A 27627-nucleotide genomic window follows, 5' to 3' on the forward strand; every position below is an offset into this window, starting at 1 on the left:
CAAATATCATATGTTTGCACGTATAGGAGGATTAGGAGGAACTTAATGGAGGAACAAGGGGGAGAAGAAGGGGGGAAATGGTGGGGGAAAGGGAGAGAGGCAAACCATGAGAGACTCTTGAATGCTGACAAAAACTGAGGACTGATGGATGTGGGGGGAGGGGGGAAGGGCATGGAGGAGGACACTTATGGGGATGAGCACTGAGTGTTATGTGGAAACTAATTTGACAATAAACTATTTGTAAAAAAATAAAAAAATAAAAAAAAAAGAAACTCCCCCAAGGCAAAAAAAAAAAAAAAGTAGCCAAATTCATTTTTGTCTCTGGTAACTGATATATATATATATATCATATATGTCATATATATATAGTTTTTCTCTATATATAATAGAGATAAAAATTACTGGTATATATATCAGTAATAGAGACAAAAATGAATATATATGTGTGTGTGTATATATATATGTATACATAGTGTCTTCAATTTATAGACAGATTGGGTAAAAGGGACTCTCTATTATTAATGGTACTTTTAACCACCAAAAGAAAAAGTCCAAAGATTCGGAAAGTGCTATAGTCAAGAAATCACAAAAGAGAGATTCAAAATTCATCCTTGTGTTATTTAGAGCTCTCTTTAATGAGACTGTCATATAATGCTACTCATGCTATTTGCCAATATTCTAACCCGCTTTCCATAGAAACAATTTGCCCTTGGTTTACTCTGCACCCAGACATAATACACAGAGCTGCTTCACCTCTATTTGGTCCCAGGGTTGGGAACAGAATCTGTCTTCAGGCCATTTGGCCTTTGAGCGAAAACTTTGAACTTCAGCCTAGTGTGCTCAGCATCCTAGCGAGGGGCTGTTTATACAAATAGCACATACATCAGTGCGCATCACAAGTGGTTCTATCTGGCAGTTTTGGTATTGCCCAACACAAGCCACCAACCTTCCTTGCAGAAGATTCCTCTCTTCCTGTGTTTCCGCCTTTGCAGTAGATTGTGAAGTGCTTGGCTTTTTAACCATAGATTTCTGTTTCACTTGTAAGCTTTGACCAGACATTAAGCAGACGATTCTTCAATGCAAGTCAGCAACCGTAGTTCCTGGGGAAAAATAGGTATAAAACTCTCTCAAGTGATACAGCAGATGACTGCACATGATGTAAGAACTGAGAAGTGGCGCAGGAGATTGGGAATGCTTAGTTTGCGTTTGATTGCCACCGAGGAAAATAAAAGGAGGGGAGCTTTCTCTGGAAATGTGTTTGGCTTCTCCTACCTCACTCTCAGTTCTGAAAGAGTCCCGAAGCTCTCCACCTGCCTATTCCCTTTTGTGTGCCATACTCTAACCTAAAACAAAAGATCCTGGAAAACAGTCACACTGGTGAGCAAAGCTCTTTCTAAATCCTGAAAGTAATGGCTTTTTGTCTAATACCCTATCGTGTTATGTATTTATTAGCAATACATTTTCCATTTATTTTCTCAAAGATTGCCAATAAAGAACTGAATCACATAAGGGAGTAGCTGTAAACCCTCTGAGTTCCCTAATGTCAAACTCATTAGCATCCGAATAAGCACACAGCAGCACATCATCTGCACAATTGCAATTTTTTACTACTTTTAATAGCGTTTCTCAAAGGGCTCATTTTCAACTTTCTTCAGTGGTTAGTTGGTTCTCAGGGGAAAAGTAGCTTCCTGACGCTCGCAGCTTCCACTCAACAACCCGGCCGTTTGCTGTCAGATGCATCAGCCCTCTGCCCTAACCCCATCTGCCGTCTTTTCCCTCCCTGGGGAGGAGAGTTCAGGCAGCGCAGCTGAGATCGACTCGGAGAAGCACACGGAGGGCACCAACAAAATAGAAGTTTAGGAACACGATTGACACAAAAGGGCTCGAGAAGTCCAGGTACACCAAAATCCAAATGGGAAATTCGAGCCCTGCAGAGGCGCCGCAGACCACGTGCCTATGGTTAATAACTCCGCCCACCCGCTCCTGGAAACAGGCTCGTGGCTGACGCTGAAAGGAATCTTCCACTGAAATTTGTTCCTTGCCTTCCTTACAAGTGTCCTATTATTACATCAAGGAGACACCCTATTTGAAAACTCATTTTTATCAATTGCCATACTTCAGCGTCTTTCACTGATCTTAAACCGTTTTGTATAACTTCAGGATTTACTCATGCACTTATAGAAAATTCTGGAACTTAAGATCTGGAATCTGGACCAACTTCCCACAACTTGCAAGACCATTAGTTCTATCCCCCTACGAGGATGAACACTTTTTCATTAAAGCTCTGATTTTTATGAAGCACCAATCTTAAAAGATAAAACTATAGGGCAGGCAGAAAGTGTGTGTAGCCTAATGGCCTACACGGTCCTTAAATGTGCTCGCTAATTAAGACATGGCTTTACTTGTTAAATGGAGTCATCACAAAGTACTTCATTTGTCTGCTTTACTATATGCCAATAATTAGGGCCTCTTAGTTCTTTACAGCTGCTTCATGGGTGAGTACTTGCTTCTGAAAAAGACGGTCCCTTCAACCAAAGATACAATAGAATAGATGTGCCCTGTGATTTTTTAAAAGGGTATGTCAGGTTATATTTTAAAGGTGGTTGGGGGGGGGGGTGAATGACCTAAAGTAATATGATGCATATGTCCGCTGTATCCTTTTTTCTTTTTTAAAAAAAAAAATTTATATCTTTATTTTATTTTTGAGAGACAGAGACAGAGAGTGAGTGGGGGAGGAGCAGAGAGAGAGGGAGACACAGAATGTGAAGCAGGCTCCAGGCTCTGAACTGTCAGCACGGAGCCCGACACGGGGCTCAAACCCACAGACTGTGAGATCATGACCTGAGCCAAAGTCGGACGCTTAACTGACTGAGCCACCCAGGTGCCCCATATGTCCACCATATCCTTAAACAGAGAACCACACATCGACTTACGGTTTTAAAAAAAAAAAAAGTAATATTTAAAAAACAAGAATAAAACCTCCCAACTAAAGTGAAAACTTTGATGAGAGGACCAATAAATTTAATACAAAAGGTATATTAAACTTGTACCCCTGTAAGTAATAGGAGCTCACTACCACTGCCAATTTCTTTTTGGAATTTGCTTCCTGATGGAACCAGACCATTGTATTTCAGTAAGGATGGAAATGTATGGCTGGGTCCTCTTAGAAGTTTGGAATGTTAACACAAGCTGCAGGGACAGACCACTCTCTGACTTAGCCTCTTAAAGAGTAAAATAAAGCCAGAAGAATGCCAGCATAGTTAGCTTAGCACTGCCATCCTTTGAGGCCATGTCTCCACAACTTCCAATAGCGTTAATCTCCTAAATCACTTTTCAAAGATTTGGGTCTTCACTAATTATTCATTAGGTGGAATGATGAGAAAGGGGGTATCCTGGCTCAGTTATCTTTTTTGAACTCTAAGGCAAATCCTTTACAGTCCCAAGTTTCCATGTTTACGTTTCTATAAATCAGCATGATAATTTAGCTTAGAGTCAACTTTTGTTGAAACCTTAATGATATTGTTACCTGGACAAATTCCTTGTTTTCCCATTTGCCATGTAGATCCACAAAATCCCTAATGAAACTCTAAAGCCCTTAATCTGGAATGTCTAATCAATTAGCTATACAATTGGCTTTTCCATCATAGAGGTTATGTATTTCAAAATCAATGCCCCAAAAATATGTGAGCCTATCGCCACTGTATATTCACACCATCAAAGAGGATTTCCTTCTGCTCAGCTCTCTAGGTTGATATTAGCTTAATATCATAAGCTCCAGCTTAACTGGCTGGAGCAAATGAAGAGAAGTAGTGAGTTTTGTCTAAGTTGTTTTAGGCAAAGGTAAATGCTGTTTACTGGCCACCAGATTTCCTCTTATCATCAGCCCCTATTCCTCTCCTGATCACTGTAGTGGTGGCAGAAAGAGCTCCAGCAAATCTGGAGCTACTCGGCGGAAAAACCAGCCCCCACGCCAAAGTGGGTCAATGGTATCGCTCACTTTCAGGGAGAATGTCTGGGTATTAAATCACTATATCTTCAACGAGACTAATTCTTTGATATTAACAACCAGACTGCCTTTCACGATCCATTTTGAACATTTTTTGCTTCCCTGACAGATCACTGAAGTTCAAATATAAAAAAGCCTTCTTATTACCCAGCATAGTTTGCACGTTAAAAGGATAAACATAAGATGTGTCCATGTACAAAATTTCCATGAATGGATTTAATTGATTTTTACTGGTTTGCCTGGCTTTTTGAAATCTCTGCCCCTCTAGAATCTTTCAAGGAATTTTAAGTCCAAGGAGGGCTATGGCAACTCTGATCTCCTCCCTGAAAATGCGATTTTTGCTTTGCAAATTGTTGAAGTCACACAGAGCATCAAAATCACCTCTGGTTTCCACTGTGATAGATATAAAGGAATTGTACTTGTACTAGCAGGCATTATAGTGTTTGTATTCGTCCTTCCAGTACCTGCAAAAATTAAACACAAGCCCTTTCTCCTAAAACTGGGAAGCAAAGCCAGTAACTTGTGCGACACCCGTATATCTCCCTGCAAGAGGATTTCGCTTTCACCTGATTTAAGTAACAAAATAGCCCTCAAAGATACTTAAAGCCTCACTGCAATTAACATAACTGCATTTAGATGCCATTCATGACTGATAATTCCAACACCTTGTGGGAAAAAAAGTTGCATGCTGTAAACATTATAAACATATTCAAATAAGCTTAACACAATCTGCCATGCTTCTTTCTGCCTAGATCATGGACCAGCGAAATGGTTAATGCAAATGGATTTATAATTTGCTTTGGGGGGCCAGTTTCTTCTCCTTATTTATTAGCCCAGCTGATGGGGCAGATTTGATGAGGCACTTCTGGAATAATTGAGTCATCACACAAAGAAGGCTGCTAGCATTCAGAGTGGTTTTATCAGCAGCAAGCAGGCCTGATTACTGACAATTACACTCTGATCCGGTGATGGAGGAGAAAGAGCCAACGAGTGGGAAATGTCCGTGTTTCTATCCAGGAATAATTTCTACATTCATTTTACATGCTAAGTGTTTCCTATCTCTGCATAATAAACTGTAAACAGGAATAGATGGCACAATGTCCCTTAATATTTCCTGGTAATGAAGACACAAATGTACAGTGAGTGCTGATAAATATAGATGAAACATAAGCTATTCTCCTAGTCTGTATTGTTACCTTTAAAACAAATGCATTTTTGTGGTAAAAGCATAATCATAGCTAATGCAAAAAAATGACAGAAGATTGAAACTGTCCTTGTAACTACATAGAAACTTTGTAAAAGTCCTGTTAATCACTGCTGCTTTAAAGGCTCGGGAGCTGAAGGTGAGATACTGGAAACCACATCATTTTGTTTCTCAACAGTCAACTGGGAAGAACTCCTTGGGTGAGACGCAGCAGAGGACGACACGGAAAGTGACCTCCATTCGCTCTCAGAGAGAGCGCATCTCAAGACGAAACTGAGAAAACAATGACGCTGGCACACGAGGCGTTTTCACCAGCATGGGTGTCCATTTGCCCTTCATCAAACATTTCAACAAAATGTCAGCCCCAAGATTGTCTGATCTGTCGCGTAGGTCAAGGCGCCGCTGTCTTCTAGAGTGTCATTTCTACCCACTTGTTTGTGACATGGTTTATTAACATAACACCATGAACAAAACTTCATCTCATGCAGATATCTTATTAAACTAGCTTTCCTTCTGACTCAAAATTGAGTTGGAAATGCCCAAAGGGAGTGTTCAAATTTCTTAACGTGCTGCTATACATTTTAGTGGGTAGAACTTTAATTTCCTGTTATATCAAGAGTTCCCTCTTTTAAAAAGCCAATCAGGTGTGAACCCCACATAATGAACCTGCTTGGATCTGTTTGCTTAATCTTTTTCCTAAAGCTCCTTCCTGACTGACAAAGAAATAAAAGTTATCCTCTGTTTGCCTGTGGTAACTATGGAAACTCTGTTTTATTAAACTAACCACTTAACTTCAAGGCTTGTGTTGCAACTAAATGTGCTATTTTGAGTAACTCTATACTAAACAACCTTATAATGTCAAAACATGTTTAATAAAGTTCAAAGGTCACTTGTTGATTCAAAAATGAGGCTTTATGCTATGTAAAGGGAATTTTTTCTACTTAATCTATTTGATTATATAGATTGTTATACACTATGCTCTATAATAATGCTTAGACATGTTCTATTTTCTTGATCCATTTTAAGAGATTTTTAAAGAAATTTTCCCCACAAGTCTGCTGTTTTTCCCAACAGTAACTATTTTTCATTAATATCTTTGCTGTATTCTGTACATTTAAATTTTAAAAATAGAGCTATTTATCTTCATTATCTGACTATAAAATATGGAATGGGAGAATCTACTGAAATCTACAGAGAAAGTGACATGAACCTCCATTGTTGAGCCCAATGGGGCACTGGACTTTTGCAGAATAATCCTTGGATTTTATTCTCAATGCAGTGCTTAATTTAATATAGATTCCTTTAATATAAGTATATTTCTCCTGAAGAAATTTACTTATTATTGGCTTAATACACAATTCTTGAGTATCAGCCTATCGGATTGATCTGTCCTAAACAGTCAGCATGAAGAGATAGATAAAGTACAACTTTTGTCCTCACAAGTACAAACAAGGAAATTGAGGACTCCAGTGAGATGTGGAAAGCATGATTATGGAGGGAGGCAGAAGGCACAATGGGACCAAACTGGATAAGCTTCTCGAAAATGATGTTTCCTGAAGAATTCATCCCTAGAGAGAGTCAGAGAACTTTGACTAAAATAAATAAATGTCCCCAAAGGCCAATTGAAAAGATACAAATCGTTGGAATTGTACTTTGCCTGGCCAAACAATGTATTAAAGCCATAATTTTGTATAGTCACACAAGGGTCAAAGGAGACTAAATGGTCAAAATTAAAGAGCTAAAATGAAATGTTTAGAATCTGTTCATTTTGTTTGTAACTTTCAAAGGAACTGTCCCCTTTAGTGTCAGAACTGTAGAATCTGTCTGCAGAAAAGAGATTTGTTACTCGTGTGGTGGATCAGGTGACAGCATCTCACAGAATTCTGCATCCCAATAGTGTTTTGATGGCACCTTCATCTTGATCTGTCTGTTGTGCTACTGTTATCTCACTTGTGTCCATTTGATCTTCTCTGTGTCAGTATAAGCTCATGGAAGTGAGAGGCTGTGTCTTATTGACCTTTCACTGCAACAGAGCACCGTGGCCAGGGTAGGTGCTCAGTAGATGATTACTGAATTAAGTCAAAAAGAATATTCTTCAGATGCTTGAGATAATATCTTATTAATTGTATTTGCATACAAAACATCCCAGACACACAGCATAAGGGACTCTATAGATTTTTTTTTCTGATTGCTATGCCAGCTAAGAAGACTTTATAATTTTGTCTTCCTTTATGTTGAAAATGTCAGCTCCCAAAATTCAAAGAAGAGCAGACATGAAGTGTAACAGGATTTATGGTCAGATTCCCCCAATATCTACTTTCATCTATTTATATGAAAAACTATAGTTTATAATTTAAATTGGCCCTCTTGTGAGAAGAAAAGCCAATGGTAAAATTAGAAGATACTCTTCTAAGTTTTCCAAATTTGGCAAGAAAGCAATTGAGGAAGATTTCTGATTTGTTTAAATGATTTCCAGTTCCCAGTTTTTATCCCTCACTTTTCTTATTCAATGTATGACAGGACAACGTGACTATGAAGCAACCAAACATTTTATTTTAAGCAAGGGTGCCCCATACACTCTAAACCGGTCACTTTTGTGTTGGAGATAAAATGGTACCAGCCAAGAAGAAAGACAAACACAATCTACTTGGTTTTTTTAAAATCAAAATAGTAAAGTGACACGGTGTTTTCTAAATAAATTGAGCTCATCTTCACTGAACTTTTATCACATGACTGGCACTAGTGTAAGGACTCACACACCCTCTTTCTTAGTCAGCATGATGTGCCTCTGAGGAGGTGTTACCGCTTTTACATGTGAAGTAAGGAACCCAAGTGACCTTACTACCTTACTCAGCCTGAGTTCACACAGGGAGCAAGAGGCAGAACCAGGCTCACCATGATAACCATCTGCTGTTATGCATGAGGCTCAGCCTACTTTGGGACTGTCAAGTCAGCCTTTTTTTCCGCAGCAGGGACCTTGCCTTCCATCCACTGATATTCCACTTCTCACCCTTGCTCAGCTAAACGCAGACTCCCTAACCATTCCAAAGAAGCTAGGTACTCATTTACACTTTGAATGACACAGGCACTGTGTTTTACAAAAGCGTCACATGAGGAGTTTGCGTGTCTATTGAGGGAGGGAGGGGAGTGTTGCAAAGCAGAAGACAGAATTCTTCAACTTGGTGGCAACCATCATTAGGGTCTACGAAATGAATATTCAAATTCCTAAAGACTACCAGCCTTGGCCTCTCGAGAAATGTTTCTCTTCTCCATTCACACGCAGGAAATTCTTCCCTGGATTTATGTTAACAGCTGAAAAACATATCCCATCTATTGGTTGGCTTCTCTCCTGTATTAGTTTTCTATTGCTGCTATAACAAATTTCTAAAAATGTACAGACTTAAAAACAATGCAGGTCTGTCCTCCTACAGCTCTGCAGGCCCACGGTCTGGTACAGTCTCACTGGGCTCAAATCAAATCAGGCTGCACTCCTTTCTGGAGGCTGCAGGAAAAAATTCGCTTTCTTGCTCATTTGGGCTGTTGGCAGGCTCCAGTTCCTTGCTGTTACAGGACTGAGGTCCGTGTTTTCTTGCTGGCTGTAAACCGAGAGCCGTTCCACTTTTAGCTTCTAGAGGTGGCTGAAGTCCTTGGCTCGGGGCTCTGTTCCTCCGCCTCCAAAGCCAGCATTAGTGGGATGAGTTGAGTTTTTCTTACGTGGCATCTCCCTGACTCATTCTCCTACCCTTCTCTCATGGAACATATGATTAACTGGGCCTACCTGGATAATTCAGCATAATCTCCCCATCACTAAGTTCTTAATTTCGTCACCCTCCTCCTACCACATAAGGACACAGGCACCTTTGTGGGTGGTGGCATTATTCTGTTGACCACATTCTTTAGCTTCATGTATGAATTCTGGCCAGGTTCAAGTTTTAATGCTCTTCATTTGAGCCATGTGAAGTCACAATCAGGTTGAGTAAGTCTATGCACTCCCCCCTCAAAAAAATATAAATAACATAAATTACCATCATGATACCAAAACTAAGAAAATGGAACATCTTTGGTTGTCCCCTAAAACCAAGTTCCTGAACTTCTCAGGTTTTTGAAGGTGGTTGAAAAGTTAGGCATGTTTTCTCTTTGAGGGCAAAGTTTATTTTAAAATAGTCTTCACTTACCTTCCCTAATATTCATTGGATTTCAACTGGAGACTTTCCATTGCTACTGATGAGAAGCATCGACAGAGGAAAAACGGAAAGAAAAAAAAAGAGAAAACTTAATTAAATGGCAATTATCTACAGCTTATTAACTATATAAAACAATCCTTTCGAGTAATTTACATTCTGACCATTAGAGTATGGGGTGGGATACTACCAATCTTGAATTGTCAGAATAGTCATTCAAAAGAACAAGAAGAACAAGAAGAACAGGTGTTTACCGTTATCAGAAAATGCTTTTCAGGTTTGGGCCCTTTTGTGTATAAATACATTTGAGAACCTTTTCTAGGGACACACCTGAGAGTGAACGTCTTTTAAAAAAAAAAAAAGAATCAGTGGTTTAACACTAATTTCTAATCAGATCCTACAGAAAGGAACAGCCCGCACGGCAGCTGTACTTTTCCCAGGGTTAATTACCTTTCACTGCTCTCTGCTAATGAGTCAGCTGTTCCTGTCACTGCGCACGCCACTGGTTCATCTGGAGCTCTAGTTGTGGACAAACACCGAGTGACAGTCCTATTTACATATGGGGGTGTCCGTGTTGCAAAGATTTCAAAGGATTTTTTAAAATTCTTTAATTTTCATGTGTCTTCCATGATAAAATATTTTTACAAATAAGATTGTTCTTGGTCAACTACTCTTGTCTTCCAAGGCCACTGGATTCACCAGCAGCTGGTGTAAAAGACCAAATCCTTGGAAAGAGGCAAACTTCATCACTTCCATAGACGGCTTTGTCTTACTGATATTCCCTAGCATTAGAACAATTACCTATCTGGAGGAGATGGAGCCTTGAAAGTTCGCAACTTCCTTGACTGGAAAGAAGGCTCTCTAAAAAGATTCCTAGAGAAAAATTAAATTCGAAGCTCAAAAGTAATCTAAGATAAAAGGATGCAAAACAAAAACAAACAAAAAGGACAGAAAACATAGATGTGTCTGCACATCAAAAGTGAATCGGAAAATTGAATTTTCAAAAAACTTTAGAACTGAAAACAATGCTTTCACCTGATATTTCTGGGTCATCGTGTGACATGTATACAGGCATGTGGACATGTACATACATACATACACACATATGATTTATTACACAGATAACAACTCTGCTACCCAGATACCAGCTATGCTACATCTCATAGTGTAGACCCAGTGTGCCTTTATGTATTTTTGAACATCGCAGCCAAGAGGTTTACACATCTCTTCCCCCTTTTTTATTCCAGAGGGAACAGAGAGGCAATATACAATGTAAAGTAAAGTATCTATTGAGGTCCATTCTGACAGCATCCAAAATGCCTCCAAATAGAGGACACTCTCCCAATGGTAAGTTTCCTAGTTTAACCCTTAGATCAGTGGTTGTCAGGTTATAATATGCATAAGGATCACCTGGGTACCTTGTTAAAATGCAGGTCCTGATTCTGACACCCTGATGTCCTGCATTTCTAATAAGGGTCCAGGGGCTCCTGCTGATTCATGGCCCACCCTCTGAACAGCAGAGTATCACAACAGTGGTTCTTAAACTTCAGTCAGTGTTAGAATCACCTGGAGACCTTGTTAAAGCACAGGCTACTGATTCAGTAGTCCGGAGCAGGGCCTGAGAATATACATTTCTAACATGTTCCCAGATGATGCAGGTGCTGATGGTTTGTGGCTTACACATTGAGAAGCATTGTCTGGGAATATTCATTATTAGATGCACTGAAGAATCCTAGTCCCCAAAGGCAAAATACTCTACACCAGCATGGAACAGAAGCATTTCCACTTTATTCTAGATGTATTTATTTGCTCTATTCTTAATACTCTACGATAGGAAGAAACAGAGAAGAAGTGAATGCTCTGGTCCATGGTTCAAATAATTCTGAGAACCACTTTATAGCTTATTGAACTTGATCTTTCCTTCAGAGGAAGACATTCATGTCAAGAAAGAAATGGCAATCAAGTATTTCTTCATTACAGGTGTCATTTTCCAATGTAAGCTCACAAATTAGGAATCTAAGACTGCACAATATTTAAACTTGCCAAAAGCAAATAAAATATGGGAATGAATTAATTTAAAATTATATCATAAAAGCAAATTTCAGTGTCAAGCAATGATGCAAATTTCTCTGAGACTGCAATGTTTTACCAGCCTTAGTAAATTCTGACAATTTCTTTTTTTTTAATATTTTTATTTATTTCTAGGAGAGAGAGACAGTGTGAGCAGGGGAGGGTCAGAGGGAGAGGGAGATACAGACTCTGAAATAGGCTCCAGTCTCTGAGCTGGCAGTCAGCACAGAGCCTGATGCGGGGCTCGAACCCACGAACCGCAAGATCATGACCCAAGCGAAAGTCGGACGCTTAACCGACTAAGCCACCCAGGTGCCCCAAATTCTGACAATTTCTAACTGGTGCAACAAGTTCTCATATACACCATGTGAAGTGTTATTTTTCGATCATTGCTATTTTGAAGAACACGCTATCCTGAAGTCTCCTTAAAAGATTAAAAAAAACCTTTTGGTCTAATACTAAAAATACATTTGCATCTGTTCATGTAAATATCTCAGTGATAAAGCTCTTAAAAAGGCATTTTGCAACATCATTCATAAAAATACGTGTTTTAGAAAGAGGAGGCTACAGCCAGCTGATAATGAGGTAAATTATGGAATGAAACATTGCTGAGTGTGATTCAGTAAAGAGACAAGACACCAAGTTTCTCAACACCAAGTTCACAAAGTCTCTGAAACACCAACTTTCTCACTGAGCAGAAGTTCAGCACCTCCATATTGATTTACTCAGGCCAAGAAAAACTACTCAGTATCCTGAAACATGAACTTATTAAATCGTACTCCAGGAAAGCTGGGAGAGTACAGCACAAGGTAAGGAATATCAGTAAGCACAGGAGAAAGATTCTAAAAAAAAAAATCAATGCCCCTTCTGAATTGTTGCCACCACTCATTTGGGTTTGCTATCTCACTGGTGGGTGTTTTTTTTTTTTAAACAAAGATATTTTATTTTATTTAAAATTTTTTTTATGTTTTTATTTATTATTGAGACAGAGAGAGACAGAGCATGAATGGGGGAGGGGCAGAGAGAGAGGGAGACACAGAAACTGAAGCAGGTTCTAGGCTCTGAGCTGTCAGCACAGAGCCCGACGTGGGGCTCGAACCCACAAACTGTGAGATCATGACCTGAGACGAAGTTGGATGCTTAACCAACTGTGCCACCCAGATGCCCCTAAACAAAGCTATTTTAAAAGTACCAATCTCGGATTTCCCCTGGGTGGATCAGTTGGTTAAGCACCCGACTTGGGCTCAGGTCACGCTCTCACTTCGAGTCCCGCATTGGGCTCTGTGATGACAGCTCAGAGCCTGGAGCCTGATTTGGATTCTGTGTCTCCCTTTCTCTCTGCCATTCCCCAGCTCATGCTCTGTCTCTGTCTCTCAAAAATAAATAAACATTAAAACATTAAAAAACAAAAGGTATCAATCTCATCTAAATGCAAGAATATGATAATGTCACAAATAAGGAATTTGATTAATACCAATGTAACCAACCCTCTTGATATAGAATGGTATTATTTAATAAGGTCATTAACTTACTTACTCAACCCTTCCTTAAGCATCTATCCTGGAGATGAGAGGGAAAACATTTATGTAAACAGGTAGAGTTTTCATGACTGGAGAGGGATGTATAGTGTATGCCACACCAAATGGACAGATATATCCATTGTACAAATCGAAGAGGCAATAAAATGAAAATCTTTGAGGAGACGTGGGTGCTGAATTTATTTCTTGGTAACATGGGGGACCCATCTGATGGCTTTGATAACTCTCCTGTAGAAGCACAAATACCAGTGTGTATAGTATGAGTAAAGCACTCATAATCACACGCATTTAGAATGAAAATACACATTGTTGTCATGGGCTGAGACTGCATGTGAATACCAAGATCCTAACTGATCTTTCTCCTTGGATGGTTTTTAAGAGTTACAATGAATCAGGCTAAATACTTGCCTTTGGTCATTTGAACATCTGGTTTTATAGTTGTCTCATGTGATTAATCAGAGGTCAGTACAGTTCACATCAGGCATTTTGTCCTATGCTTATCCAATTCCAGTCTATTATTTTTATTGGTTTTCATTGGCCAATTGGTTTCTTCCTATATCAGTGTTTCATTAGCTGTGGCAAATTACTGAGGGAATCTGACCTTAGGTTTCTGTCAGAGGTAACAGACTACATATTTTTGGGCCATGTTAAGCTTTTCCCCAAAAAGCGTGTGCAGGAAGAAAATGCCTTGGAAGAACTATGGAATCCCTGCTTTCAGAGATTGTGAAATGTAGGTTTTATCTCAGAGGAAATCTGTAGGGGTTTCCTTTCATCTTGTTAACACCTCCTGCCCCAAGTCTGGGTTCCGCGTTCCCCTCTACATATCATAGCACCTGACCCACCAAAATGAGTCACCACTGACATATACATCCTCTGCTCTAGATTGGATGTTCCTGCAGGGCAAGAACAATCTCCTCTTTGCTTCCCTTCATGGATAAGATACTCAACAAAAATGTTGACTGAGTACCAGGTCACTAATTAAGAAAAGAGAGAACTATATTGAAGTCACTGCCTGAACTATGAAAATAGCCATACAATATAGCAAAAAGTTGTGCCGGTGAAAACATACATTTAAATTAGCTAAGAGTCATAAATGCAATGCTTTAAAGTAAATTATTGAATTATTGATGGTATAGCTGATGACTAGTGAAGTCGAAAATAATAATCTTAGGGGCACCTGGGTGGGCTCAGCCAGTGAAACATCTGACTCTTAATTTGGGTTCAGCTCCTGATCTCATGATCATAGGATCGAGCCCCACGTTGGACTCTGCACTGGGTATGGACCCTGCTTGGGGTTCTCTTTCTCCTTCTCTCCGACCCTCCCCTGCTCATGCACACACACTCCCTCAAAATAAATAAATAAACATCAAATAAACAAAATAATGTTCGCTTCTAAATTGAGATTAGTTTTACAAATCAAAAAATGGGCAAAAAGCACACATGATACAACTACATCTTTAACACACAAAACTAGAGACTCAACACAAAAGGATGGGGGTATGAAAATTTAAGAACCCTTGGGGAGCCTAGGTGGCTCAGTCAGTTGGGCATCCAACTTCGGCTCAAGTCATGATCTGACAGCTCATGAATTCGAGCCCTGCATCAGGCTCTGTGCTGACAGCTCCAACCCTGGAGACTCCTTCAAATTCTGTGTCTCCCTCTCTCTCTGACCCTCCCCTCCTCATGCTGCCTCCCTCTGTCTCTCAGAAATAAATAAAACATTAAAAGAATTTAAAATTTAAGAACCCCCACTTCCAGTTGAGCCACATGTTAAAATTAGAGGAGCAGCACATTACAAATGCCTAAAAAGGCTACATGGAGCAGTTCTTAAAAACCATAAAATAAAAAGATAATAAAAGAAACATAATATTTATCATGAAAATGTAAATGAATTTTCTATGAGGAATACTGGTCTCAAATTACAATAGTGGAGGTGGGGAGGACAGAAAGTAGTAGATGATGCTTTGAGTGAAATAAATTTAGGAGAGAAAAGGTAAAACCAAAACCAGCTGAGGCTTTCAGCTATTGCTGCCATTAATTTGTGCATCAACACGGACTCAGGCACCAGCCCAGGCAGTTTATGTTTCTATTATCTTATTTAAACCTCACAAAAACCTAAAGAGGTTGACATCCTTGTTAGTCTCAATGGAAGTTGGGGCACACTTAGGTCACACCGTTAGTAAGAGCTAGTGCTCAAAAGCATGTCTGATGCCAGTGTTTTTCCTGCTATGTAGCATTGGCTAAAAAGGTGTTATGATGCTGGACAACTGTCTTTCTTTGAGCAAAGCATAGAAAGACCCACAAGGATAGAATGAAGTCAAGGAAGGTGAACTTTTGTGCTGCACTTAGACTAGATATGGGCTTGACAGAATATTCAGAAAATCAGTAATAAGTGTGAAAAGAATAAAGACACTGAGATATGGCTTAAAAAAATCATGAATCCATGGGGTCCCAGGGTGGCTCAGTCAGTTGAACGTCTGACTTCAGCTCAGGTCACGATCTTGCAGTTCATGAGTTCTAGCCTCGCATTGGGCTCTGTGCTGACAGCTCAGAGCCTGAAGCCAGCTTCAGATTCTGTGACTCCCTTTCTCTCTCTGTCCTCCCCTGCTCATGCTCTGTCTCTCTCTCTCTCTCAAAAATAAATATTAAAAAACAATCCTAAGCCAGTATATAGGGAAGACAGTGATAAATGACCCAGATTTGTCAATGACTGTAGATCCTGTGCCCTGACCCAAGGCAGCCAATTTAGAGGGTTTCATGCTTTGTCACAGAACTAACACCAACACGAGTCAGGATCTCACTCTGACATCTGCTAGTTCTTGACCTCAGAAGTATGTAACCTCCCCAACCAACAGACTCTTCATCTTCTAAAAACGTGTGTTAACAGGACCTCCCTCTAGAGTCGTGAGGTTTACATGAGATGTCATACATAAAAGGCAAGGCACACTGTAGAAATTCTGAAAAATTCCATGATCCCAAACCCACTCCTTACACAAAGCCCACAGGTAGGTAGTACCCAATTCATAACCCTGTGTGTTCGTGGTGAGAACATGTGTTGATGCAGTTGATTAAATCATTGGATATTAAACAATTGGTAGGAAAATTCTTTTAAGTATCTGTCAAAAATACTTGTCAACTTTTTAAATTCTATTATTTCTTTGTGATAGATACTGCTATAAATGTTGTATATATATATATATATATTAGATGTTAACTCAATTTGCATTGATGGATGAGGGATGATTTATTATACTCATATTTCAAATAAGAAGATTAAAACAGAGAAGTTAAGTACTTGCCCAGAGCTGCACAGCTAGTGAGGAGCAGTGCAGGGAACTGAATTCTAGCTCCAAAGTGCATGATTTTAATCACAACAGTCTCTCATCATCACGAGATAGGCAACAGAGAAGCAGGGGTAGATGGCAGAAATTACATCCCAGTATGGGAGCCAAACCCCAAACCAAGGAAACAATAAATATACAGTGTAATCTATGGCAGTGATAAGCACTATCAGGAAACAATGCAGGCTGAAACTTGAGGGATTTCAGATTGAAGAAGGAATAATCTTTATTCACTTGAGAAACAGTAGAAAAACAGTGTGCCTGGGGTGAAAACAGAGCCCTCATATCTAGAGTATATAAAGAACAATTGCAACTCAATAACAGAAAGATGAAGTCCACAATTAGAAATGGGCAATGGACTTGAATAGACAGGTCTTCAAAAAAGACAGACAAATGGAAATAAGCACATGAAAAAACATTCAGCATTATTAGTCACTAGGTAAATTCAAATCAAAATCACAATGAGATACCACGTTGCACCCACTAGGATAACTATCATGAAAAAGATAAACAATAGTAAGTGTTGGTGAGAATGTGCAGGAACTGGACCTCCATAGAACTGTTGGCAAGAACGCAATTTTATTGTTAAGTGTTTTCCAGGGCAGCCACCTTGGAAAACAATCAGGCAGTTCTTCAAATGGTTAAACATAGAGTTACTATATAATCCAGCAAGTGAACTCCTAGGTCCATACCCAAGAGAAATGAAAACATACATGTACAGAAAACTGTACCTGAATGTTCATAGCAACATTATTCATAATAGTGGAAAGGCAGAAACAACCCAAATGTCCACAATGAATGGATAAAATTAGGTATATCTGCTCAAGGGAATATTATGCAGCAATAACAAGGAATCAAGTACTGATGGGTGCTAAAACATAGATAATGCCTTGAAAAATATTATGCTAAGTGAAAGAAGGCAGTCACCAAAAAGACCACATACTGTATGATTCCATTTCTGGGAAATGTTCAGAATAGGTGTAGCTACAGATTCAAGTAGATTAGTAGTTGCCTAGAACTTGGGGTGGAGGGAGGGTTGGAGGTGATGGCTAAAGGGTGTACAGTTTCTTTGGGGGAAGAAAAATGTTCTCAAACTGATTGTGGTGATAGATATAGCCTTGAATATATTGAAGACTGTTAAACTATACACTTTAAATGGACAAATTGTATGGGATGTGGATTATATCTCAATAAAGCTGTTTTATAAAACAGGTGGAGCATATAGACTATAGTGAGGAGTCTGCGTCTTACTTTAAGTGTGATAGGACATCCCTGAATGGCTTTGAGCAGAGGAGTGAAAGGAAGGAAATCCATTTCTAGGCCACAGCGGTCATCTGGGTATGAAAAGGGGGACCTTGTTTGGGACAGAGGTAGTAAAAGTAAGAAACTAAGAGTTGGAAGTTCTATCTCCCAGATAAAATCAGGAAAAAGTATCAAGTGAAGAGACATTAAGAACAGAAATGGATCGGCTCCCTGTTACTTATTGCCCCTAACATGCCAGACACTGTCCTGCGTGGAGAGAAGCCAAACTCTTACTCCCACTCTTCACCCCTTCCTCCTCACGGCTCCAGAGGAGACGACACTCCCCACTTCCCCTTTACCCTTCCTAGTTTAAAAACAGTTCCAATCCAAGAGGAAAGTCCCTAGCTCTTCTGGTTCTCATTAGTCTTCTGAGTTTCTGTGTCAATATCAATTATAAATAACACTTAGGAGTTAGGTAAAACCTTTTGTCTTTAACAATATGATATGAATGTAGTAACACAAAGTACCATGTTAAAGGGACTTGCCTTCTAAAACCATTCCACATAGAGCTGATTTAGAATTTGTTGCCTAATTTCACAGGGAACATTGAGGCTATCAACTCTGACTGGTCTTAGCCTCTTATCTCTACACTTACAAGTATATTTCTGTCTCCACTCCTACCTTTGCTTTAGTTTTAGAGGAAGAGGCCTTCTCCTTCCTTCTAAGGGTATGTTCTCCATTGGGCTCCATTACATTTGCTTCCTACTTCTAGTTGGTTTTCCTTCCAGACCTTCAAACTTTTGAGTCTTATTATCTCTTCTGGTTCCTTTTCATTAGTATATAAGCATAGTTCTCCCCTCTATATTGCTATCTCTGTGCTTCAGAGACAAACTTTTTAAAATCCACAGAGACTTTTTGTTCTCACCCCCCTTCCCTATGCAACTCATGGCCACCTGGCTTCAAATCCCTGGTTCCACTGAAGTCTCTGGCTGAGGTCACCAGCGGCCTCCTATTTGGCATAGGCTGTCATGAATTTTCAGTCTGTGTTCTGAGTCATTGGCACTATTGCTCAGGCTTTCCTTAAGAAACTGTTCATGCCTTTGCTTTGTCTGTCACCCCTGGATTTCTTCAGCTTTCTCTAAGTTCCTTCATCATAGACTCTCCTTCTGCCTTCCCATTATCTATTGATATTCCCTGGGGTTTCTAATTTGGGTCCCTTTCTACTATATTATCCTTGGAAGCCACATCCAAATGTCCATCTCTTCATCCCAAGTCTCCCTCTTGAATTTCTGACCCACTGATCAACTGTACACTCAACATCACCACTGGGTTGTCTTGTACTCAATGTGTATGTCATCTTTTCCTCTAAATAACCTCTTTCTTCTGAATCTCTTATCTTGGTTAATCATCCACACTGTAATCCAAGCCAGATAGTTGTCATTTATGACTCTTAGCCAGTTTTCAAATCCATGTCCTGGGCTTGCCTCTTGCATAGCATAGGTCCCACTGTATTCTGAGTATCAATGTGCTGTGTCACTTACTAAGGTGTGAGATCTTACAGTGTTTATGCCTGTCTACACTGCTTTCTGCAGTTTCTGAAACTCAGTAGGTTTTCAGTAAGTTTTTTTGAATGGATGGATTCAAGGCTCTGTAAATGCCTCTTCTTAGAACTGATGCTACCTTGAAGCAAAGGTGGTTACTCTGTTCTTCAGGCCATAATGTTACCTTTTAGAGGAGAAGTAGAATGGACAAAAACTGATGAAAATCCCTGGGCTCACATACATTAAGGTCGAGTGGCAGAGTGGAATTGCATGTGACCCCAGCCTGTTTTACCTTTGCACAGGCCACTGTGGTACACAGCCTAGGTAACCTGTTCACAATTTCTTAGTGCTTGACTTTCTTGGAAAATTTCGTACATGTGAAATGCAAACAACATCTGAAAATCATATCCAGCTGAATAAACTATTTTAATCTCTTGTGAACTTGACATGCTATCTACCTATAAAGAGTTCTGTTGTGGGGCGCCTGGGTGACTTAGTCAGTTAAGCTTCCGACTTTCGCTTAGGTCATGATCTCACGGTTCGTGGGTTCGAGCCCCGCATCAGGCTCTGTGCTGACTGCCAGCTCAGAGCCTGGAGCCTGTTTCGGAGTCTGTGACTCCTTCTCTCTCTCTCCTAGAAATAAATTAAAAAAAAAAAAAAAAAGACTTCTGTTGTGACTAAAATTCTTCATTCTTACATTTTTTCTTTCTTTTAACAATCACATGTTCAGTTCTCACCAAGTTCAAAGCCTCTCTGCCAGATTGTGGGAAAAATAAAATGACTTTTTTAAAGTTTATTTATTTTAAGAGAGAGAGAGGACACAAGCAGGAGAGGGACAGAGGGAGAGAGGGAGAGAATCCCAAGCAGGCTCTGCTCTGTTATTACAGAGCCTTGCTTGGGGTTTGATCTCAAGGACCATGAGATCATGACCTGAGCTGACATCAAGACTCAGATGCTTAACTGACTGAGCCACTCAGGCGCCCCAAGAATAAAATGATTTTAAATATAGCTTATCTTCTAAAGGATTTCTGTCAAATCTCATTAACTTGACTCTTTTTAGTTAGTATTATATTTTCAACACAGTATTTGCAAAAGATGTAAAAATGCCTTGACGTTAATCTTCTAATGTAAGAGAAGGAAACTATATGAGTATTGTAACCGTCACTGCTTAAGATCTAAAATACAAAAATAAATACTACAAAGTGTCTGTAATCTATGCTTTGAAATATTTTTTAAGCAAAGAGAAATCTTAACAAGTCCACAGAGAAGGCTTAGAGGTGAACTGTACAGAAGTTGGTGCTCCCTGCCTGAGGCTACAGGTCAGTTGGAGCCCTGACCCTGTAGCCATGAACTCCCTGGCAGCTTGCCCTGCCTCCCCATGACACAGTCTTCTCATCCCTAAAAAGGGGCTGTTGAGAGACCTTCACCTTACCCTACAGGCTGTTGCTCTGGTTGCGGTTGTTGTGCAATTAAAGAATTCGTAGATGTAAAGTACTTAGAAGGGTGGTTGGTGCAATGTCAGTGCTATCATTATTATAATAGAAAAAAAAAAAACATGTCTTCTGCTTGATACCAAACTATTCAGAGGTAGAATTCAATTATCAGATGCTTCTACATATCTGTGTTGATGCTCCCAGATTCTGTGAGCTAAGATTCCTGGCTGTTTGGCCAAATGTTTCACTTTTGATCCGATGTTTAGCATCAGAGCTGAAGCTCATATAGTTTTTAGCGCAGGCTACTTCTGAAAGCAAGGTTAATTGGCATGCTAAATATGGATGTCCTAGAGGGGTATCATAAAGGCTTAGGCTGTCTCTGAATTATTTTGTAAATGGATGGGATGTTTGTATTATAAAAAGTTCATGGAGTTATAGAATTTGGGGAATGACAAGGACCATAGGGTTCACATGGCATAACCCTTAATGTGACAGATGTGATCAATAAGGAAAATAAAGCAACTTGTCAAGTTAGAATCATTTGACTACTTAATGATATTTAACTATGAGCGCAGCCCAGGCACTCGACACCCACTGTCATTTGACACAATGTTGCTGACACTATTCCCTGCCCCCCTCCAAATTCTGTGCCCAGACACCATATAGCATAGAAACAGATTAAGAGCATGGATTTGGAGACTGGAAACCTAAGGAAAAGCGTCTTAAATATCTCTCGGTTTCAGTTGCCTCATCAGCAAAAAGGAGACGTGAGTGGAAATACTATAGGTATTGGTTTATATAATACCTACCAGGAACTTAACACAGTGGGTGACACAGTGTGAACACTTGGTAAATATTATTATTACTATCATCATATGTATCACTATCATCATGAAAAATTCATATGCACAATGTTTGTACCAAAAATTCTTTTTCTTATTTGCCAAACCCTAAGGAATAGTTCTTGGGTCAATGATTTCACAGGTGTGTGTGTGTGTGTGTGTGTGAGAGAGAGAGAGAGAGAGAGAGAAAGAGAGAGAGAGAGAGAGAGATGAGGCAGGGGAAGTATATGTGCATGTTTCCATTATTTGACAAAGCCAAGTCCTGGAATCCTATGTTTTCACATGGCCCTCACCTCACTTGTAGTCTGCTGTGATATGGCCTATTATCAACTCTAATCTGCAAATCCTGGCCCTTGGAATCCCCTGGTTGATGAGATTTGATTACAGAAGGAACATTCCCAAGGAAGTAAGTGAACCAAACTTCAGATGTTTATGGTAGCAAGGAAGGGCCCCAAGCGGAAGCCTGCAGAGGGAAATCTGGTCACTACGTAATTTCACCACCCCCCAAAAAAAAGTTTGAAAATTTGACCTTTAGGCTAAAAGGTTGGCATCAACATGTACAAACTGTTTTATAATCTGAAATCTATGCTCTAAGGTTATTCAATTGAATGTATTTCAGAAAAATAAAGCCGATGGAATATTCTATTAGTTCAGAAAGTCTATGTGAAATATATTTAATTTACCTGTGAAAAACCAATGTAGTCAGTATTTGGAAAGGTTTTTTTATCTGTTTGTTTTGTTTTGACTTGGATCCTGCTTTTCAGGAGTAAAATGAGAGCTTTAATCCCTAGGAAAAAAAATTCCCAAATACATCATAGAATCTGGGATAATCCTTCATGAAGTCAGGAGCAAAAAAAGAAAAAAAGGGGAAAATAACTTCCTCTACCATTAAAAATAAGCATAACAGCAACCCCGATCTCCATTCTTTCATTTCCTCAGGTCTGACATTCTGCAGATGACCGCCCTTATTTGTCCCTACATGTTTTCCAAAATATAAAAGTGAAATAGAGTCCCAAGGGCACTGTACTTGAAAGGTTATGAGAGTTAGAGAATTTTAACCATCCCTGCCAAATCAGCAGATGGCTTGTGATTATAATTATATGCATCAATAAAACGAATAATCTTTACAAAATTTGAATTTCTACTAAAGTAAGGGATTTAGTAAGCAGATGCAACAGAATGCATTTTCTTTAACCCTTTTGGTAGACACTGGTATCTTTCACACACAAAAAAGATCAAGGGCTGTGCACATAATAGGTTGTATCCTCTAATTTTTGCCCCCTTTCTAAAGTAGTCATATTGTCAGCCTCAATCTTTCTTTGATTTCATTTTCTTCATGGGCACATTTCCTTCTCACCCCCTTTCCACCATCCAGAATAGAAATGTTTCGACTAATTCCTACCATTGTCTGATATTTGAAAGAGGAAAATTTAAAAGGGGTAAATGCCTTCATTCAAATTCATACCAAATATACTATAGAAACAAAAGAGCAAACAGTGGATGTATCTTTCGAGCTGATGGCATTCTTTACAAGTTAGGTTTTTGATAACACAATTTTTCATTTTTTGTTTTCTGATTCTCTTCGATCAACATTCCAGGAATGAAAACACTGCTTATTCTATTTAAATAATTAACTATTTCATTTCTATCTTGCTCTGCATAACATTGTAAGTATCGATAACTAAGTTTTGTCTCATGCCAAGCATGAATTCACTCACATGGAAACTGGGTATGTTCGTGATACATTTGGAAAAAAAGATAAGGCAAGGTTTACACACTGGCCTCTAACCATATTCCTCCTTCATGGGGAAAACCTCAAAATTTAGGAAATAAAATTAAACTTTTAAATTTTGGAAAAAGTGGAAAAATGTATCACGGAAATCTACATACTTATTTTTAATGAAATTATACTGTAACAGTTTTCCATGGAATATTACCAAGTGTAACTCTTCGATAATATGTCAGTTAAAATACATTTAACTATGACAGACCAGCATATATAATATCTAGGAGTTTTTGGAGAATATGTATATTGTGCAGTTAGCTCTGGCATATTTAAACTATATAAATCAAATAAATCAAAATGTTCTGATCTACAAAGCTATTATATGTTGTAGATAACACTATTCAGTAGTATAAATAAGTTACTAATAAGACTTTGAAGGCATTGACAATTTTGTGGGTCAACCCAATTTACTTGGGGATATACAAGATTTGGGAGATCAGAAATTCTTCTTAGCTACAAAATTCTCTCAAAGTTGCCACTTATATGTTAAAGGTTGAATCCTGTCAGAAGAGATATTCCTATAATCACAGTCTGAAGAATTTAACTGAAAAAGTAATAATTCTTGCCCAGAAGCTTATATATTTGATGCAAAACCTGACACGACAATATGAAAATACTTATAAAGAAATTCAACAGTGTCTTAGAGCTCACTGAAATGGAATTTTAAGACATTCGACAATAAACTATCTTCAAGTTTCTTTATTAGGTGTTAAAATATCTTTCAATTGTAATGTCTTGGAAGAGGAAATTTTTTTAAAAACCAAATCCAAAGTATCAACTAAAAAACAAATCTAAGCCCAGACCTTATGAAATAAATTCTAAAGGGGCAAAAGATAAAGATACGTGTTTTAAAAATAAAAAAGAAATGAGCAGTAAACCTAATAATCTTATTACCCAAAGACCTTTACTATAATTAACTACTTAAATTATAGATATTCCATTTGAAATTAGATAAAATCAAGTATTTCTGCTTACAGAAAGTTAAAGTTGAAATGTCATGAAATTCTAATGTATACTTTTGATTGACATTAATAAAAGTATGCACAACAAGCCAATTTAATCATATATACTTAATGTACACTTAGTATGTTTAACTTGTTACCTTAGACTGGATATGGGCACTCAGCCATGTAAAATGGAATTTTCACAATCCTTCAAGGAATCTCACAACATTTAAGGCTCTGGAAGGGAAAACATGAGAGAGTTCTGTACTGATGGAAGTGGATGCATAGGGAGTATATAACATGATACTGGCGTCTCCAATGATTGTCTCAAACTCCACGTGAAAGTTAAAAAAACAAACACTTTTTGAACACCTACCCTATACCAAGGACTTTAGGTACATTATCATACCTAATTTTCACATGAATCACAAGGCAAGATTTATCTACCCTGGTCCCCATCTAACAGACCAGGAAACGAAGGCCCAGAAAAAGTTAAATAACTTATTCAAAGCCACAGATTTAGTAAATGGTAGAACCAGGTCTCAAACACATGAACTTGAGAAGGGGATATCGCAGACTCTCTTGTCACTTTGTGTTGCTCATGTGGCACCTATAGTGACTTCTTCTCTAGGAAATGCTGTGTAGTTCTTCTTAGATCGTACATCCTTAGGTGTGAAAATGAGGTTCCTATATTACCCATAGCACCGAGTACAATCCTTTGCACCACGTAGTGTTAGTAATACTTATTTGTCAAATAAGTGGATCTAAATAAAAGTTCCTTCTGCCAACAAAAATTAAAGTTCCTTACATTTCCTTAATGAAAAAAAGTTATAAAGTAGATAAGTCCATTTTATTAGTCTATTTCCATAGTAAAAATTTTTGAAAATCTCTCAAATTCAAGAACAATATTTTCAGAAACAAGTTCAAATCAGCCAAAAGTAATGATCTGTGCCCTCTCTCATCTTAATCATAAAACAGCTCTATTTGTGTTCCATTCTTCATGGTAACTACATTTCTGTGAACTAATTCCACTCAGATTTGTCCACAGTGAGGCATCTCCACGGACTTAAGTTTGCCTACCCTTTGTTGTCCTGGTGAGGACAGGGCAAAATATTTACAGCCATCCAGAAGGACTGTGTGTTTTCAGAACAAGTCGCTTCTGTATTAATATGATGAATATTAGCAAGTACAGAAAAATAAATCGTAATACAGGAGATCCAAATTCAAAATCTTCACAACAGAAAAATTCCCTAGTATGTCTCTAATACCTGGAAGAGTAAATTAGCTGCATACCTCGACTTTAAACTAAAATTTGTAGGTTACAATTGTAGCCATTGTCAGACAGCTTGCTTTTCCCACGATTTCTACCACATTGATGAGATTCCACGTGAGAAAAATTTTAATTTAGTAAAATCCTAGTGTATCTCCCCTCCATATATTTTACTTGACATTACTGAGACACTGTCATATCTCTTCACAAAATTTATTTCCTTCTCAATTCTGGTTACTATAAAAATAATAGAGTTTGTAATACATAATATATGTTATATACTATAGACACAGTCTTAAATGAATTCCATAAATACAATGAATGTTGGGAACACATTTAGAAGAAGTAAAGTACCTTGAGACCAAAAAATAAATAAATAAAAGGAAGAAGTATGTGACCTTTGGTCAACCATATTATAAACCTCTATATGAATCTCTCATGAATACTACTAATAAGTGATTTATTCTGTATCATAAAATTTCTATATTCTTATATAAATAAAAATGTTTCAGGGCAAGGATTTCCAGTTACCAAACTGATTTCTACATAATATGGAGAGTTTTAATTTGTGAACAGATGATTATGACATGCCATTCTAATATTAAGTGACAATGGTTTTAAAAATGCAATCCTGACACAGATATCATGAATCCATCTATGTTAAAATGCCACACTTATGTTTACAATACTTTTTAAAATGTTTTCAATGAGACTGTCAGAATTTATTAAGCCACTGACAATCCGCTAAGCTGACAGTTCTAGGAATAAAATATTTAATTTACCTGAATGTCTTGTAACAACATCATCCTCTCTTGAACTAAACATCCTCTGAGTACACAAGTATAAGGCAGACAGACATTTCAGCAAGGCAAACAAGACTTTCTGGCAACTTCCTGTTGCCATATTTCTCTAAAAGGATCCTGCAATGTTATACTTCAATACTGCAAATGCATTTTTCCAAGGGACACAGTAAGCCAATGTTGCTCAGTGTCAGATAGCTTTGATTTTTTTACGCAAGTACAGCAAGCAAATAACCACTAATCCTATTCAATATTACAGATTTGCAGCAATGATTTTATTTGCAGATCCAAGAGAAATGGAATATATGAAGAACCGAGAAGCTTTTATTTTCTTGTTTTGTTGCATTTGATTGATTGATTTTTAAGATACTGATCAAGGAAATGGTTATCCCACACATGAAATTAAATATACCTTACCAGATGGGACAATTTTATGTTGATGAGAATGAACCTCACTGCACGCATTCCCACCCAAGGTTTCCATAATCTTTTAAAAGCAGCAGCACTAACTGAAATCAAAGTTGCCCAATGCCTCTGAAAGTTTTTCAGACCTGCACACACACCTGAATGGTCATCATTTGTTGAAAGCACCATCTCTCCCGCAAACAGCCTACCTTCTCAAATTCAAGTTCACTTGCATTTTGGGATACACTTTACTTCTGAAATTCAAAAACTTTTATGAAACGGCAAAACAAAACAACAATGACAACAACGTAAGAGCACTGATCACTGAAGCAGCGTTTCCAGAAGTGATAGCAAAATCCCTTCATTCTGACCTACTTGTCGAGAATCGGACTTTCGGCCCCACGGTTAGGCTCAGATCTGTTCTACTTTCTCCCTAGGGCTTAATTGCCAGACTGACTTACCCGTGCCTCCTAGCCTTTGTTCTGCCTCTCACGCTGACATCAGGGAAGCAGTGATGTAGAATAAAGCAGGGGTGGGCTACGTTAGTCCAGTGTTTGTGTCGTTGTGTGGTGTGCAGGGACACTCTCTGATACTCTAGTGAGCTGCTAAGCTTTTTTTGTAGGCTTTGTGTCATTTACTTAACGACCAATCTCATTAGCTGCCAGGGTACAATGGGCTGATGCATTTTCTATGTACATACTCTACACAGTGACCCTCAAGGTTGCCGAAGGTCTATTTAATCAGTCAAATGCTGAATATATTTGCAGTAAATCACTAAAAAAAAAAAGAAAAAAAATGTATGGAACTACAGAGGTATCTTACAGTCTTACTATTTACTGGTGGTTATTTGCAGGTGATAAAATGCATGCATATTTAGCCAAAACAAGGGTAGGAACAGGCAGAGATGAATTATCTAGCTTGCACTGGCGACCTTAATTTTAGGAAACTTTCAGAATCGAAGATATCTTCTGTGTGCAAGAAAACCCGATTTAGAATGTAATCTCTGTCTTGGTGTAATCATATT

At 38.5% G+C, this 27627-nt stretch overlaps 1 protein-coding gene across 1 annotated transcript in view; it reads right to left on the reverse strand.

Moving 5' to 3' along the window:
* ST18 (ST18 C2H2C-type zinc finger transcription factor) overlaps positions 1 to 27627 on the reverse strand; it is a 145975-nt gene that overhangs the window by 109310 nt on the left and 9038 nt on the right. Inside the window, exons 2-4 of the mRNA XM_039254270.1 lie at positions 24287 to 24365; positions 9386 to 9428; positions 947 to 1100 (exon numbers count right to left, since the gene is read on the reverse strand). The gene's annotated coding sequence lies outside the window, so the exon portion shown is untranslated. The remainder of the gene's footprint in view (positions 1 to 946; positions 1101 to 9385; positions 9429 to 24286; positions 24366 to 27627) is intronic.

This window comes from Hyaena hyaena, unplaced genomic scaffold (genome assembly GCF_003009895.1).
Source record: "Hyaena hyaena isolate Hyena2069 unplaced genomic scaffold, ASM300989v1 scaffold_475, whole genome shotgun sequence".
Classification (NCBI taxonomy): Eukaryota; Metazoa; Chordata; class Mammalia; order Carnivora; family Hyaenidae; genus Hyaena; species Hyaena hyaena.